This window comes from Zootoca vivipara, chromosome 3, assembly GCF_963506605.1.
Source record: "Zootoca vivipara chromosome 3, rZooViv1.1, whole genome shotgun sequence".
NCBI lineage: Eukaryota > Metazoa > Chordata > Lepidosauria > Squamata > Lacertidae > Zootoca > Zootoca vivipara.
The window spans coordinates 14486457-14503579 of record NC_083278.1 but is presented as its reverse complement, the minus strand read 5'-3'; the positions used below and the strand labels follow the sequence as shown (position 1 = coordinate 14503579).

The following is a 17123-nucleotide window of genomic DNA, read 5'->3' as shown; positions in this document are numbered from 1 at the left end:
CAAAGCCTATCTGCTTTTGCCACACTGTTTTAAATGATATTTTTTAAAAGTTAACTGCCTGGACACTCGAAGAGAGAGGTGAAAGATATTGCAAAAGTTTCATCAGGTCACAGGGCAGACTGATTAATTCTTTCATTTCGGGAGGGTTTACTTTTTGACCCACAGCGTATGGCTTTTGTTACTAGGAGACCATGGCCCTAATAAAAGTGCCTAAATGAATGTGATACTGTGTCCTCTGCTTCACTGCCAACATTACTCCCTTCCATGTAGAGATCTGAGGTGCCTAGAGAACTCGGTGCATACCACTGTGCTGATGGGATATGATGGGGTTTGTAACACACACCACCGTTGATGTTTTCTCCCTTTCATCTTATCATTCCCCTTAATGGTCAAAAGGAGAGGTGAATACATTTCATTGTGTAACATTTAACTTCTCAGTAGTCTGTCAATCATTCTAAAATGTGGGAGAATTTTAGATTCTATAGTATTTTCTTCTTCTTCTCAAGCAGCAAAAGTTTTATTTTATTTTTGGCAATATTCACTTCCATTACATGCGAACTATTACAACAAACTAACAATACACAGTAGTTATGATCCACATGTAGTTAACATATAAAGTTTTCTTTCTTATTGCAGCAATCAATCCCATTTAAATGCCAGTTTTGTTAAAAATAAATTAGATGCAATTTCACTTCAGTTTAAAACATTAATTTTACATTGCCCTAACATTAAATGGTGAAACATACAAATAACATAACTGAGGCTGAAATGTTTCAATTTGGCACTTAAAATAACCAACAGCCTAAAACAATAATATTGTAATGTAGATTCAATTTATGAACACTTAAGATTCATCACACCCTAATCTTTAATTTCACTCTCGGTGTTTGATTAGGGTTTGGAAGACCAGTGGTGGAGCTTCATGGTCCGGCACTGGGGGCGGAGAGCAAGCGGCCGCAGAGCTGGCACGCGTTCTGGGGGCGTGTAGTGTCGCCCGCAGGGGCGGGACACACGTTCTGGGGCAGGGTGCCCAGCGTGGGCGGGGGGCAGTCGTGATGGCACCTTTGGGATCATGCTGCCTGGGGCGGAGCGCCCCTATTGCCCCCCTCTTCCTACGCCCCTGTGGAAGACCAGGGATCAAACATGAAGCTCACTAGATAAGCTTGGGCCAGCCACCATTTCTTAGTCTAACATACCCCATAAGGTTGTTGTGATGACAAAAATGGGAGGGACAGAACCATATATCTCAGGCATCCCCAAACTGCGGCCCTCCAGATGTTTTGGCCTACAACTCCCATGATCCCTAGCTAACAGGACCTGTGGGCAGGGATGATGGGAATTGTAGTCCAAAACATCTGGAGGGCCAAAGTTTGGGGGTGCCTGATATATCTCATCTTGAAGTCCTTAAAGATGGAATATATCGGTAAGTGTAATAAATAAATAGTGATTAAAACATTGATCTTTTTTTATTCATTCATTATATTGTTCTAGCGGTTCTCTCTCTACAATTTATACGTATATCAGAATTTCAACGGGCCATTTCCTCATATATAACCATTTATGTTGATATAGTGCCCTCACATTTTTTGTATATTCCTTTCCCATTTCCACATATATACCGTATTGTTGCCACCCCAGGTTAGGAAACAAATTCTGCTTAAACGCAATCTTAGCTTGTTTCCACTTTCCACTTCCCCTCGCAGCCAAGGAGAATCCCTGTACCTCCTTGTTGTCATGGCCAAGTGGCAAATCTAAGAAAGCCTTGTAAGGGGCAGGCATTGCAAAGTTGCTCTGCAGGCTGATCACCCATCCTGCCACTGGAGCAAAGTGGGTTTCCCCACTTCAGGCATGCTTTAGTCAAGAGGAGGAGTATGCTAGCTCTGCCTCCCCAGATCACCATTTTGATCACTCAAAATGTAGGGAAGCAAAGAACATGGTTTACATTGCAGAGGCTCCCCACTTCAGAAGATTGCATTCCAACTTATGGAGGGAAACTGGAACAATGATGGGGGTAGGTGAAACTTATTACACTCCTTCCCCATGGTGTTTAATTGGCAAGACTAGGCAATGCCTGAAGTTGGGAAATAGTTTTCTATAGAACAACCCTTGCCCTGTGTGAATCAGGCTTTCCATAGTTTCTGTATGTTCACGGCAGCTAGGAAGCACACAAGACCCCTACCCCACTCCCAGGCTTATTTGTTTGGTAAGACATCACCAAAGAAATATAAGTTTTGTTGCTTAAAGCTCTAATTTGTCTGCATTAAGAACAGGCAGCTTCTCACCCCTGACACTCATGGGCTTCTGACTCTGCAGCTAGACCCCTTTCCTGCAGAAAGTTAACATCGCATGCCACATATTTCTGAGACAATGCCTCTGTGGTCCACCAGTTTTCCCTCAGCAATCATGTGTAGCTGCTGATATCATTACCTGCACAGCACCTTGATGGGAACAGAGGGACTGCTACCCTCCCATAAAATTTTGCTGCTACGAAAGTGTAACTAGAGCTTGATCTCTGCAAATTCTCAAGAGCACAGACAACTACAAACTCAAATTTTGTATATTAGCAGTGAAACATTTCACATGTGATTGAATGTCATGTGGGATATGCTCAGAGCTCACCTGAGTGGGAGATTCTGCTCCCCATTTGTCTGTGAGAGCCACATTGCTAATTGCTGTGGTTTATGAAAATACTTGCTGCTCCAGATGATTACTTGTTATCTCTGCTTCCTTGATTAGAAAATTGATTAACGAGCCCTGACTTTGTAAGTGTTTATACTAAAACCTCTAGATTTTTCAATAAACCCCACATGGCTTAGCTTACACAGCTGTCAATTCAGGTTGCTGTTCAGTTGCAACAGTATAAGCAGCAATTACTTTTGGCTAGACCAAGAATGCTGAGATTATACCACAGATTTATACACAGAACTTACATATTTCTGGGAAACAGCAAGATACTCAGTTGCCTGTCAATTTAGCATCCTGATTCTGCTCCTGGCTGGCTGGCTGCCCTCTCCCATATCAATATGTTGCAGCAGTTAGCAACCATTCACTTCCTTGGTGCTCAGAGGCACGCACCTGCTACCTCCATTGTCACCTTCCAATTGTCACCAGTAACAATGGGAATTCTCTTTTCCATTGGTCACCCTCTGTGGCAGCCAGTGATTCCTACTGGCAAAATGGTACATCAACCGACTTCCGGTTGGCCACGCCATCTTTCCCAGGAGGTCTGTTCAGAGGAGTGGACCTCGGCGCTTCAGAGGTAGTAAAAACCGCTCCAACACAGCGGACCCCCTAAAAAATCCCCAAATCGAGCGTTTTGGGGACTGAACATCTGGCGGGTGCCATTTGAGGGCTCCCTCCTCCCCGGTTCGGCTCTGTTTTGAGCCCCCGAGAGCGAGGAGGTAGAGCCGCGGCGAACAGACAAAGATCACCAACTCTGACAGCGGGAAGCTGCGCCCTTGAAGCTGGAAAGAATGTCAACATCCGGAGCTGCACCTGGTTTTCAACAGTCAGTACTAAAATTGTTGTGGGAACTTGTAATTGGGCAGCACCAGTCCAGTCTGGACTTAGAAAGGAATAATAAATCATTGGCGGAAGAGGAAGAAGGATTGGAAATTAAAGGAAGTATAGTGGATGAGAGAGAAAATGAAAAACTAGTCCCTGAGGACAAAGGGATATAATCTAAAAAAGAGGAAGAAGAAAAAGTTAGACAAGGAGAGAAAACCCATCAAGATGTTTCATGGAACTATGCTATCTCAGGTACGGAAGAACAAGAACTATTTTGGGAATTGATCTTAAGGGAAATTAGGGAAATGTGATGACTTGGGTTTGGCAAGGGAGAGACTTTATGGAATTGGGGGGGCAGAGGGAGGGGAGAACATGTTGTACAAATCCACAGAAAGGCGAAAAGGAGCCACTCCCTTCTCACACCTCCTAAAAGTCTGAGAGAAGCGTAAATAAACCTGATGAAGTTAATTGCTTCCTAAAGGGAAAAAACATAGAATGACTTTCAAAGCGTGATAAATGTGGTTCGAATTGGCATTTTGTATCTGGGAGGAAAATGTCTTGGAATGCAGTATGAGGGTTCAAACCATCACTCCTTTGAGAGTTCTTGAAGCCCTTTCAAAACAACAGTTGGGTGAGGGGAGGCTGAATGGGGGGGAGGGAGGGAGGCTGCAGCAACAGGTCTTCACTAGATTCTGTAAACCTTGAGTGTACAACGTGTGCATACACAGACTTGTCTTCACAATCAGGAACCTGGGTATTTGCAAATTCCTGATCTCATAGACAGCTTTACATGGATAAAGGTAAAGGGACCCCTGACCATTAGGTCCAGTCGTGACCGACTCTGGGCTTGTGGCGCTCATCTCGCGTTATTAGCCTTCCAGGTACAGCTTCCAGGTCATGTGGCCAGCATGACAAAGCCGCTTCTGGCGAACCAGAGCAGCCCACGGAAACGCTGTTTACCTTCCTGCTGTAGCGGTACCTATTTATCTACTTACACTTTGACGTGCTTTCAAACTGCTAGGTTGGCAGGAGCTGGGACCGAGCAACAGGAGCTCACCCTGTCGTGGGGATTTGAACCGCCGACTTTCTGATTGGCAAGCCCTAGGCTCAGTGATTTAACCCACAGCACCACCCGCATCCCTTTTTACATGGATAGGTTCTGCCTAAAGCCCAGTGAACATTTGTGGGACCTACTGCTGTTGTACCACCCTCACCCCAATGCACATTCTGGCACTCTTGAATTGTCGTCTGAAAAGGGCCTCTGTCTTTACCTGAAAACTGCCGTATTTGAAATGCAGTCCACAAGCATTGAAAAGTGAGTTTTCCCAGTGACTTAATGTGAATTTATACCCTTAGGGATTCTCACAGAAAATTAAAAAACCTGAATGTGCTCTGACCTGTATAATGAAAAGCTTATACTTGCAAATTGCCAATTATCCCTAATATTTTCTTTAACAAATTCATAGAGATTTCATTAACATTCACTGTCAATTGATTCCGGGGCTATTGTGACCCTCAAATCTTTTATGGTAAAGGCCAGATACTAGGGGAAAACTGTTAAAAATATAGCTGATTAAATGATTGCAAAATGGTTAATGAAGCCCAGTGAGCGTAAAGAGATATCAATCAAGTGTCACCTGGGAGCCACTGATAGCATTTAGCCAATTTCTTACATTTCATATTATTTTCATCTGTTTACTTTGATGTTTGACTCCTGCAAACTTCCAACAACAACAAGGAAAAACACCACAACTATATACTTGAGGCAAGGGCAGAGGTCATCAATCACCATTTCTACACAAAGTTACCTCCATTTAAATGCAAATGCTGGCCTTTCTTCTCAACCTTTAAACAATCATTTCGTACAAAAGCAGTTGCATGAGTAAATTTGGTGTGTGGCTATCTATGAGGTCGGTCTCTTGTCATTTGACCTCACTTTTGTAACACCATCTCATTTTAAATAGGAATATACAGTATTTTTGCAGATAGGGCTTGGGCAGGATAGCAGTAATTTATTGTAACTCTGTTTTATGCACTTAAAGTAGGTATAATAATAAAGTGACTGACACAATTTTTCTTAGATTGCTATTCATTGCGTACATTTAACGTTAAGTGGCAAAACTTACACGGTTGTTTTAAGTAATGGAAATAGTGCGTGTCAAGCACTTTGAACGGTCAAAAATGTGTGTATATATAGGACAATGATTCCTGTTGCATGGGAGATGTGATTGAATTTCCCAGCACTTTTACTTTTAAGAATAGCTGGACGGTGTTCTAAATTTGATCTGAAAAATAGCAATGGGGTGGGGGTCTAATCCCTTCCCTGCATACAATATAAACAATCCAAATTTGCAAAATTCTGAAGCTGCTGTCAGCTGTCTGACACATGCTCACACAACCAGCAGGGCTAACAGTGGCTCCAATAGGGTAGGGGGATTTAAATTGATACAAATGTATGGGTGGCAATGATTAAACACTGCTGTGTCAGTGCTGTCATTCTGATCAAATAAGAGAGGTTCACACCACACTTTTTTAATGTTGACTTTTTTATTTGAAATAAACCAGCATAGGGAGAGAAAAACACCCTTGCGTTCAAAAATACATAGGCTTGCATCTTATGCTGCAGGAACACAGTTCCACTCTGTGACAGTTCTCCATCCTCTCCTCTCCCCATACACCCCAAATATTTCACCCCACCCTCTGTAGCACATTTTGAGGGGGAGCTGCATCAGAGAGGAGTTGGGAGTGGAAGTCTGTTGCAAGAGCAGAACTGCAGTGCTGGATACAACCCATTGTTGCTGTTGGCATTCATCTGCCTCGAAAGACAGTGGGGTGCACCTCCGGGGTGAAGTCAAACTGCAGGTCCCCTTTTAATGTATTCCTACCCCACCCCACTCCAGAGGCCCAACCTCAGGATGTCCAAATCACATGAGAAACAATTAACTAAATTGACAAATGTGCTATGGAAGAAGAAAGGAAAAGGAGAGAGAAAGAAAATGAAGGGGATAGATTTTTTGAGATGCTTCCTCAGCTGCCCCACTCTTAATTCTACAGAGTGGTTGAAAAACACCACCAGATACCTTCAAACCTTTCCATATTCTCTCTTTTCACATAGGTCATTTTTTTCCCAAAAACACCAGGAATCGATATCATGCACCTCCAACAAATGTGTATTCTGTTCCCTTCTCATACATTTAAAGTGCAATTCTCTACTTCTTTCCTTCCACAAATGTTTCCAATGGCACATACTCTCTAATAAGTAAGTGTACCCTTAATCTTGTTTGTTACAGAGAAAGGGATCAAGATTTTAATAAAATTACATGTAATATCCAACAATTAGGCTCTGACAACAATCCTAAATACTTTCCACATTCTGACTGTGTCAGAATCCTTGTCTCCATCACACAGCAAAATAACAAAACTGAAAGGATTATTATTCTATTATTATTAAGGTGAAGGACCCCTGGACAGTTAAGTCCAGTCAAAGGCGACTACAGGGTGCAGTGTTCATCTCGCTTTTCAGGCTGAGGAAGCCGGCGTTTGTCCACAGACAGCTTTCTGGGTTATGTGGCCAGCATGACTAAACCGCTTCTGGCACAACGGGACACCATGACTGAAACCAGAGCGCACAAAAATGTCATTTTACCATTTTACCTTCCCACCGCAGCGGTACCTATTTATCTACTCATACTGGTATGCTTTCAAACTGCTAGGTTGGCAGGAGCTGGGACAGAGCAATGGGAGCTCACCCCATCACGCGGATTAGAATCGTCAGCAAGCCCATCAGCAAGCCCAAGAAGCTCAGTGGTTTGCACCACCCACGTCCCACCTTATTATTATTATTAACAAGAACATTGTCTGTGATGGCAGTTTTATGATCAGTAAACATTTAATTTAAGGCAGCATACTACAAAGTTGAAAAAGTGCCAATATATTCAGAGACAACAAAGAAGACATAACCTGGAAACCCTTTCATTTGTAAAGACTGTTCATTTTAAAGCACAATCTTTCATTTTCCCTAAATGCTTGTCGTCTGCCAAGTTTTTACTCAATGTTAAATTCAGCATTGCATCCTATAAACATTTTACAGCCATTGCACCTGGTTTTTATATGCTAGGAATGTCTGCAAGGAGTCTGTTTCTCTTGCACGGAAAAGACCTGTGCTACAAACCCACAGCCACAAATTCCTAAATAAAGGCAGAAAATCCTTATGGTTCTTTCTCCTTTACAAGCTCCAGTTTACATTATAAATGTACAAGGTCTGCAAAAGGAAAACTAGTTTGTACAATTACAACTGTAAGCAACTGATAATTTGAATGTCCTCAATCAAGAAACTATAGTGAAGCATTTCCAAAAAAAAATTGTTATGAAAAATAATTTCTGAAATTCATGTGCCAAAGTAGCACTTTCGGGTATGTAAAGAGCTGAGAACTTGATAAATGCTCAGCCCTGCACCACTTTTCAAAGGAAATTATATAACTCCCCTCCTATCACCACCACCAGCAGAGTAGAAACAGTTTTAATTAGAATCCAGAATGTTTTTAGACCCTTTCTTACAGAGTAATGGGATGACAGAAATCAATTCCTTTATCTTCCCTTTTTAATCAAAATTCAAGTCCCTTTTGCCATGCTTTTGATGTGGTTCTGCATAAGTGATTCATTGGAAGTAAAATGGCAAATCCTCTGCTTTCAGGAGAACATTGTAATTCATAAAGTAGGCAAGGAGTAATTTAAGTATTTAAAACTTTCGTTGGAATGTGCTTTTCTGTGAAGCCTTGGAGATTTGAGCACATGGAATTTGTATTTTTAGTCCAAGGATTATACCATTTGAAACTTGACAATTAATTAAATGAATTGCTTACCCAATCAAGTATGGAGGCATGGGTAACTTGCAGTAGTAAAACATACTGAATAATGCAAGATGATTACAAGTCAGTTAGTGATGCTCAGCAGGGTCAAATCAAATTTTAGGGATGTCTCTTAAAGTTGTAATGAGCCATAGAGTCCTAATGAGAAGTTTCACTGAATCCTAATTAATCAAGCTGAAAACTTTTCAAGACTAAACCATGAAGGAAACTGTGTACAAAACAGATTGTATTTACCATGTGGGGGGGTCAAACAAAATGGTTAACAAACTAGAAAATAAATCACAAAACTTAAACTAAATGCTTGGCTTTGAAAGAAGACAACTGATAAAAGAGCTGTGAATCTGCTTTAAATCTTCCATTTATACTGCCTGTAAATCTCTGTCTTGTATGTGCTGTGTTTGCTGCAAAAATGGAACTGAATTTTATCTGTGTGAAAAAAGAATGTGCAAGAATACACTAGTTCCTGGAAGTGGAGACTGCCAAGGGGGAGATTAATAAAACTCAGTATGACAATGCTGAATGCTTCACCAATTATTGATATAATGTGAAGACTCCTGGATGAACAGCTGACAGAGTTAAGAGCTGAGATGCATAGAACTTTGAGAGAGATTGGATCAGAGATACTTCAGACTAAAGAATGCACAGGACCTGTGGGAAAAGATGTGGATTTACCTCTGCCTGAGCATGGGATAACAGCAGGTGATGAGTTGGGAGTGGACTGTCTGGAGGACTGACACAGACAAAGGATGCTGTTGTGAGGCCAGAAGAAATCAATGGATTTAAGAGACAATCGGAGAAGGCAGAGTTGAAGCTGAGAGAGAAAGGGAATGGTGCACAAACTGAAGTGAACACAGAAGAAAAATCCCCTAAGCTCTTAGCGAATGGTTTGGAAAAAGAATGGAAAAAGTGGAAGAACGATTCCCCCCCCCCTTTTCTTTAAACCAGGATGAAACACTGCTCACAATAAATTTGACTGGAACCTATGAAACTGAGTATGATTTATCGAGGACACAACAAGCAAATAAGTATGGACTATTAAGATTTGCTGGGACGCTTGGGGAGAAAATCATCATATTGGACCAGAGAAAGACTATTTTGGACACTTGATGATAATAGTTGAAGAGCTACTTTTGGACTTATTAAGTGGGAAAAGATGAATTTGAGATGTCCACAGACAGTTTTCCGAGTCATGTGGCCAACATGACTAAACCACGGAACACCGTGATAGAAACCAAAGCGCATGGAAACACTGTTTACCTTCCCACCGCAGCGGTACCTATTTATCTACTTGCACTGGTGTGTTTTCAAACTGCTAGGTTGGCAGAAGCTGGGACAGAGCAACGGGAGCTCACTCCATTGTGGGGATTCGAACCACCGACCTTCCAATCAGCGAGCCCAAGAGGCTCAGTGGTTTAGACCACAGCACCACTCACTCCCAATATGATTTTATAATCTCTATAGTGAGTCAGGAGGGGGTCACCAAGCCAAACCATGGCTGTTTAACTGGGACCAGCTGTAACAATGCTATACAAATTCCAGAGTTGTTGTAGATGTAAAGTCTGCTTGCTTATTTAACTTTTTTATTTGTGACCCATTCGGGGAACTGCTTGGAGGTTGATGAAAATGTATAAATAATAATTAAATAATAATTTGTTAAGACACATTGCATTCTGTTAGAGATGGTGCAAAATACCAAAAGGTATATTTTCTACAAAAAACAACAAAATAGATACGGTACTAATAAATGCATATCAGAAGAAAGGTTTCAAACATACTGATTGGTCAAGACCAGGAAAGTAAATACTAAAGAAAAATAGTCAACTGGCAACGGAAAAGCTACTGGCGATAAAAGAGGCATAGTAAACAAGTTGCAAATTCAAGCAACTGTTCTCTGTCATATCATTCTAAGGATGTTCTAAACAGCATGTCAAAAGAAAGAGAAAAAGGTAAACTACATTCATATTCAGGCTCTATATATTAGTGAAGCTGCAGAATATACTCAGAAATGCACACAAAAATTGTATGGCTTTTAATACCATGCAGATTTACTGGAGAAAGGTCTACATTTCCCCAAAGGCTTGCTTAAAACTCCACACATTCACCAGCCAGTCCTGACAATAAATCAGGGTTTCTTTTTGTAATACCTATAAAACTATGTACGAGATCACAGACTGACTCCACTTAGTAAAAAAAGAGTTCAGAAGCAAGAATAATTAGATGGAAGATCTTGAGCAATAGCTCGTTAGTGCAGGTTCATTTCCTTGTCACATTTTCAAGTTTATGAAAGAAGAAAGCAGGGATATTTCCTCATTTGTTCATAAAGCTGCAATTTGCCTTTGGAATACAGAGTTGCCAGGGCCAGCATGACAAGGCATAAAAAAAAAAAAGCAGCCACTTGTTTTCTTCTGGTCTAGGTACCTGCAATCCAACAAACTACCCTAACAGAACAATGACCTGTTATTCATGAGGAGTGTGTCAATTGTTTGAGCTCCCTATCGAATTTCTAAGCCAGAGCAATTATGTGGAATTGGGGCTTCAATAGTTTGACAGCTTTTAGAAAACACCTTGTTAAGGGAAGAGATCCCACTGTGAAGAAGTCAAAAGAGGCCCTCTGGGATAGTAATCTGATCCTTTAAAGGTACTAAGGACAGAACTTTTATATTATTTTATAAATTGTCACTCACAGCTACAGCTGGAGAAAATTAGGAAAAATGATAACTGACGCCTGAGAAAGGAACTACTCTTGTATCCCTGTAAGAATGCCAAAACACTAACATTATGGCCATTCATTATTTGTTAATGAAAGATTGGAGGCGGCCTTCTGTCCCCTTTCGGAATATGTTCCCAGACGGATCATACAAGCATGTGCAACTATGTGCTCATCCACACTTACCTTTTGCTCTGCACTTTCTAGACACAAGTCTGTCCTTTAAAGCTGTGTCAGTGTGTGTGTGTGTGTGTGTGTGTGTGGTTGGTTGGGGGGGGGGTTCTCCTGCTCCTTACCACTGAATCAAAACAAACAGCAATTTGATTCAGTGTTAAAGAGTGGGTTTTCATGGGGCAAATAAAAAGTACTCAGACATGGTGCTTTAAAGCATAGACCTGTGCCTAGAAAGGCAGCACAAAAAGAAGTCTGGATGAGCTCTGAGTCAATCTCTTCAAAGACCATATAATATGTCAAAGTATAAGCTTTATTGCAGTTCTATGCCTTAGTAACAAAGAAAGATCACATAAAATATGTCCTTAAGACAACTGAGCTACCTTTCAAACATTTTTCAAAATGATGAAAAGTCAGAATGATCCCCCAAATTAATCAGACTGATGTACTTTGAAAGACAAAAAGCACACAAATAAGTATTTCATCCTTTCCAATGCTAAGATTCTAACACCTTTTCTTCAAAACTGCTTAATTTTTATTTATTTTTTTAAAAAGAAAACTTATTTCAGTTTTAGGAGAAAAAATGCACAGGTGTGTCCTTCATATGTCAAGCTTTGTTCATAGCCCTTTCTGTAGTTCAAATATCAGCCTGATTCATTTTTCCTTGGAGAAAACCCAGTCTTTGAAATGATAATACTCATGATTTATCTGGCTAGTTTTGTATGGCTCAGGTAGCTTAAGGGATTGACATTAAGATATTGAACGTTTCTTTTTGGGCCCTTTATTTTGGCTCTGACACAGGCTGTGAATTGCTGTTATAACACTGACTATTCAGGCAGGTGTGTATAAACCCAGTTGGCAACACCAGAGGACTGTGAAATTGGTTTGGCTATTGGACAGAGAGAGCCTTAAGTGATAAAAACTTCCCTTGATTGCCATCTCAAAGGGCTTCACATCCTAATGGGCACAGAAGAATCCAGAATATCCACACAACTTACTAATTTCTCCTTGTCCCCCTCCCCACCACATAAACTTTAAAGTGAGGGTCGTTATTTGTCTATTATATATGCTGCAAATTTTGAGAGAGAGAGAGATTTGAAAAGCAAGTCTGGTAATTTAGCAGCTCTGAAAGGCAATCCAAATGTAATATGTTTTGATTGTACCAAAAAGATAAAACATACTTGAAAAGTAAAATTGATACATAAGTATACTTTACAAGCACAGAAACATACAGCAGGGTCAGTATGACCTGGCATAAGTGTGTTAAAAACCATGGCTTTAAGGGCTATCAGCATGGGCGGGCAAGAACTGTCATAACTCACAAGATATTGTCTCAGACAGCTAATGCATTAGCCCAGGCATCCCCAAACTTCGGCCCTCCAGATGTTTTGGACTACAATTCCCATCTTCCTCGACCACTGGTCCCGTTAGCTAGGGATCATGGGAGTTGTAGGCCAAAACATCTGGAGGGCCGCAGTCTGGGGATGCCTGCATTAGCCCTCAGAAGGTGGTCTGTGACAGCAACCCTTAAGACAGAAGCCTTTCCAAAATGCTTACCAATGATTTGACTGATTGTAACTTCAAAATCTCCAAGTATCCAACAAATTAGTGGCTACCTACTCCCTGAATCCTGGTGAATTATTTTACCTTTCTATTAATATATTTTAGAAAGGTTTTATAGGATCAAATTGCGTATTGTGAACAAATAAGATAAGTATTCATTTTATCAAATTGTGAAGTAGAGAGTCTGGAGAACTGGAAACAGTTTCTCTGAACCATAAATTATTCCATCTTCTCTTAAAGTACATTCCAGAGATTTTTCCTCTACAAGTTTTAGCCAAGAACAAGCCTTGTTGACAGCTTGCTGTTAGAAAGAAGAGAGCTTAACCACAAGCCTGGGTTCACACAGCATGTTAAGCCAAACTTTAGCCTATGCCAGTGTGGCATGGGAGCAAAAGAGACTGTGGAACAGCACAGTGGCCGTGAACTCCTCTCCTCAACATTCACATGGTCCCAATAAACCACAATTTGGCTTACTATGATGTGAAAACAAGGCCAGAGGATTCAGGGGCAGCACTGCAAGTTAATCCCCAAAAAACCTAAAAAGACTGAGCCTAGGGTTCCAACTCATTGGATTTTTCTAAATACGTTGTAAGCCACATAGAGTTGTTTCTTTAAGTTGGAAAGGAGGGGAAAGTACATTAAATGTGCAAAACAGTTCATCTTCATCCCAATGATCTTGCCTGAATAATTTCATTGAAGCAGGGGTGCTAGCCCCTGGGGGCCTTTGGGCCCCCCCCCAAATATTTTTGTGGTGGGGCACCCCCCCCATGTCCAAAAAGTGCAGAGGTGAAGTTCGGAAGCAAAGCATCAAACTGAGCCCAGCATAGCTCCAATGCCTGACTCTTTCTCTTCCTTCTACAGCAGCAGGGAAGGAGAGTTGAAGTAGCCTCCTGCTGGTGACTCCGCCAGGAGGAGGAGGAGGAGGAAGTGGAGCCAGCTGGCTGCATGGCTGCCACGTTCAGCTCTGTCCCAGCTCATCCCAACATCATAACACCACACACACAATCACCATTGCAAGCTGGCACCTCTGTTTTGAAGTGTGGGATATCTAAGATGTGGAGGACATGGACCGCAGCCTCATCTCATCACAACTAATGCCAAAACCGGCACCATTTTACATAGGAATGGGTGCTGTCTTTCTAAAGTTTCATAACACTGTAAGGGAGTTTGAATGAGTGAAGGGGGTCACCCTGTATCCCTGCTGCAACACTCCTCCTGCATGCTTAGCAGCTGTATTGATTAGCCCTGTGCACATGTGCATGTAAAGCATCTCAGGATCCCACTGCATGAAGCAGCTTTATGCTCATATGTTCACACGGCTGCCAATGTGTGGCTAGAAATTGCATTGGCAAAAAGCGCTCTACAGTATGACACCCCCACCCCACCCCTTCTTCATTTCCAGTATTAAACGACACAAAAATAAAGATGCAGCATTCCACAAAAATAATTTTTTAATCCTGCCACATCCAAAGACAACAAAACTAACTAATGGGTATGCACGATATATGCTGAATTGACTTTATCAAAGACTCCACTTTGATGTTATTTAATTTTCTTTCAAGTATATAAGTAAGCAGGACTGAGCCCTTAATTTGCTCCAGCTCACACTTAGAGGCTTCCATACATTCTATTGAAGTGTCACACTATTGTGAGACTGCTAAACTTTGCCATATGAAATCTCAATTTGTAATTGAGTTACGCTTCCAGGAAATTTTACATACATTATATATACATTAGAAACAGGAGCTCAACCCAATCCTCTGGTGTTAGCATTCAAATTAGACAAATGCATGAATATTTAAACCTGAGGGGACAACATCTATTAATTAGAATATATGCAGTCATACTTATTGCAGCTTAAGAATCTTACTGTCCCACAATCCCGATTTAGCCACAGCTTTCAGAGCTCTGTTGTGCAGAGGTGGAGGGGGGCTTCAAGTAGTAAGCAGCTGGAAGTGCTGAGCTCCTAAGGTTACTTGGGGGTGATGGGAGTTGTAGTCTGAAACACCTGGGACATATTACTTTAAATGCTGGTGTTGTTTTTCTCCCCTCCTGCTCTAAATATCCCTCTTCAAATCATCAATGCTAAATGTTTTATGGCCAGCTAGTTCTTTTTCCTTTTTCATACTCTCAAATGAGAGGAGAGACAGAGACAAGAAGGGAAGGAGATAGAAAGACAGTTCAAGGAAATGAGACTCTTCAGAGTACAGTTTGTAACGAAAGTTTGTTTGGGGGAGCAGGATAGAGGGCAGTTTTGAAACTTGTGATTTTTTTTTTTAAAAAAAGGTAGTTAACCCCCTGCTTCCTATTTCAAAGGCATGTCAGTCCTTTCTCTATTGCTCATGTCACTGATCTTGGCAGGCTCCTTGTGTGCAAACAGCTTTAGAAGAGGAGCATGTAAACAAACAGATTTATTATCCTTACAAACTGAAATGGGAGGAACAGTGAAATGGCAAATCTCAGCAGAAGGGCAGACTCAGCAGGTAGGCAACCAGACAGTTTAGGCTGTAAACTATGTTTACTCAGAAGAAGGAAATCCAGTTTATTTCAGTGGAGCTTACTTCTATCTGAGTGAGCCTATGGCAGATTGCCAGCTCTTCCATGTATGGAAGGAGCACTTCAGTTTGTGGAAGGACTACTCAGATTCCAGATCTTTGTGTTATAGCATTTACAGTTTATTGTGGGGATGGGTACCGGTAATTTATGTTCCCTCCATATGTTGCCACACTCTAACTACCATGATCCCTGACCATTGGCCATGCTAGCTGAAGTGATGGGGAGTGAAGCCCAATAACATCTGGAGGGCCATAGGTTAGCCACCCTGATCTGATGGCACAATATCAAAGAAAAAACAGCAATTCCCATGAAGGCTGGAAGCATCACTCAGGAAAGGCTACAGAACATATGGTTCCCACTTGGACATGGGGGGGGGGATCCCATATGAAAACAGGGAAAAGAGTAGTATTTGATTTTGCCCCTCTACATGTTGTCTTCATTTATTGCCATACTATAAGTCAAATATGAAATATTGGGGGGGGGGCAGCAGAGGGAGATTAAAAAGTATTCTCTTTCACTTCCCATTGGCACCTATGAGAAGTTTTCTCCTAAGCATTCTAGCCACATGTGGAGGGAGCTACTGAACTCTTGCATTTACCTAATTAGGGAATATGTTTGTGAAACAAAGAATTCTATAATGGTAAGAATATGACTGAAAGCAACATTTTCAACTTCCATCCAGAAAATTTGCTTTGCTTTTTTTAAAGGGGGCTGTTGCTTCCTTCATTGCTTATTCTCTATTTGGAACTATACTATCTCCTATTATCTTATTTGTAACATATTTTTAATTGCAAGTTGCAGGTAACATATTTATATCTGGATTTTGAGCATTTTGCTATTTGCTAATGTCTACTAAATCATCGATCTGGGTTGTATCTAAACAAACATTGGCAAAGGAGGATTACTAAAATAACCTGTGGTTGGGTTACAGTTGCAATTTAAAAACCTACGATGCATAGCTCCATATATATATAGTCTAAGCATCTTACAGCTTTGCATAAATTGTTGTAATGTTGTAATGTAGTACCCAAATTCAGAGATCTAGATTAATGACCATGAATAAACTGCAATTCATTTCAGTGATAATGATCTTTTTGTCACTACTGCTTATAGAATGTTTTCACAAGTTTGCCACATCAGCTAAGGGTGGAGATTTAAACTACAGGGTGATGTAAGGAACAACAGGATTCCAGTACCTTTAATGTGAGTGAAGAGGAGGAATTTGGGTACATTCAACTTGTCTAATTCTTGGGTAACATGCCAAAATTTCCTTTTGGACTCTTGCACTGAAAGCACAGGAGGTCTGTCCTCTTGTCTCCACACTGTCTCCCTGTTAAGACCATGTGTCTAATCTCATTGGCTAGCTCCAAGCACAGCAAGATCTATATACCCCCACCCCCCAAACATTGTTAGCAACAACTGAACTGGAACAGAAGCCTGTGGGCAAGGAGGCTATGTGGGTGTGGGGGAGGAGGCAAGTGGGGGACTGAATTTCACACAGAGAATTGAATTTATCAGCTAGATCTTGGGTTGTATGTCTCAGTTTCCTCTCTGTCCACTTAAACTACAAGGGACAAATGGCAACTCTAAAAAAAGGCATCTGTCAATTATTCTTCATTTTTCAATGAAGCCCAGGTGTTCGATGAAAGCCTGATCTTTTCAACAATTGCTGACTGGCATCCTTTCCAGTGAAAGCACACCTGGAAAGGTTTCCTCTTAACCCTAGAACACTTGGACAGAAATATACAGCC

At 41.2% G+C, this 17123-nt stretch overlaps 1 protein-coding gene across 2 annotated transcripts in view; it reads right to left on the bottom strand.

The window, feature by feature from the left end:
* Window positions 1-17123, bottom strand: part of MACROD2 (mono-ADP ribosylhydrolase 2) — an 898190-nt gene that overhangs the window by 588785 nt on the left and 292282 nt on the right. The gene's annotated exons all lie outside the window — the stretch shown is intronic.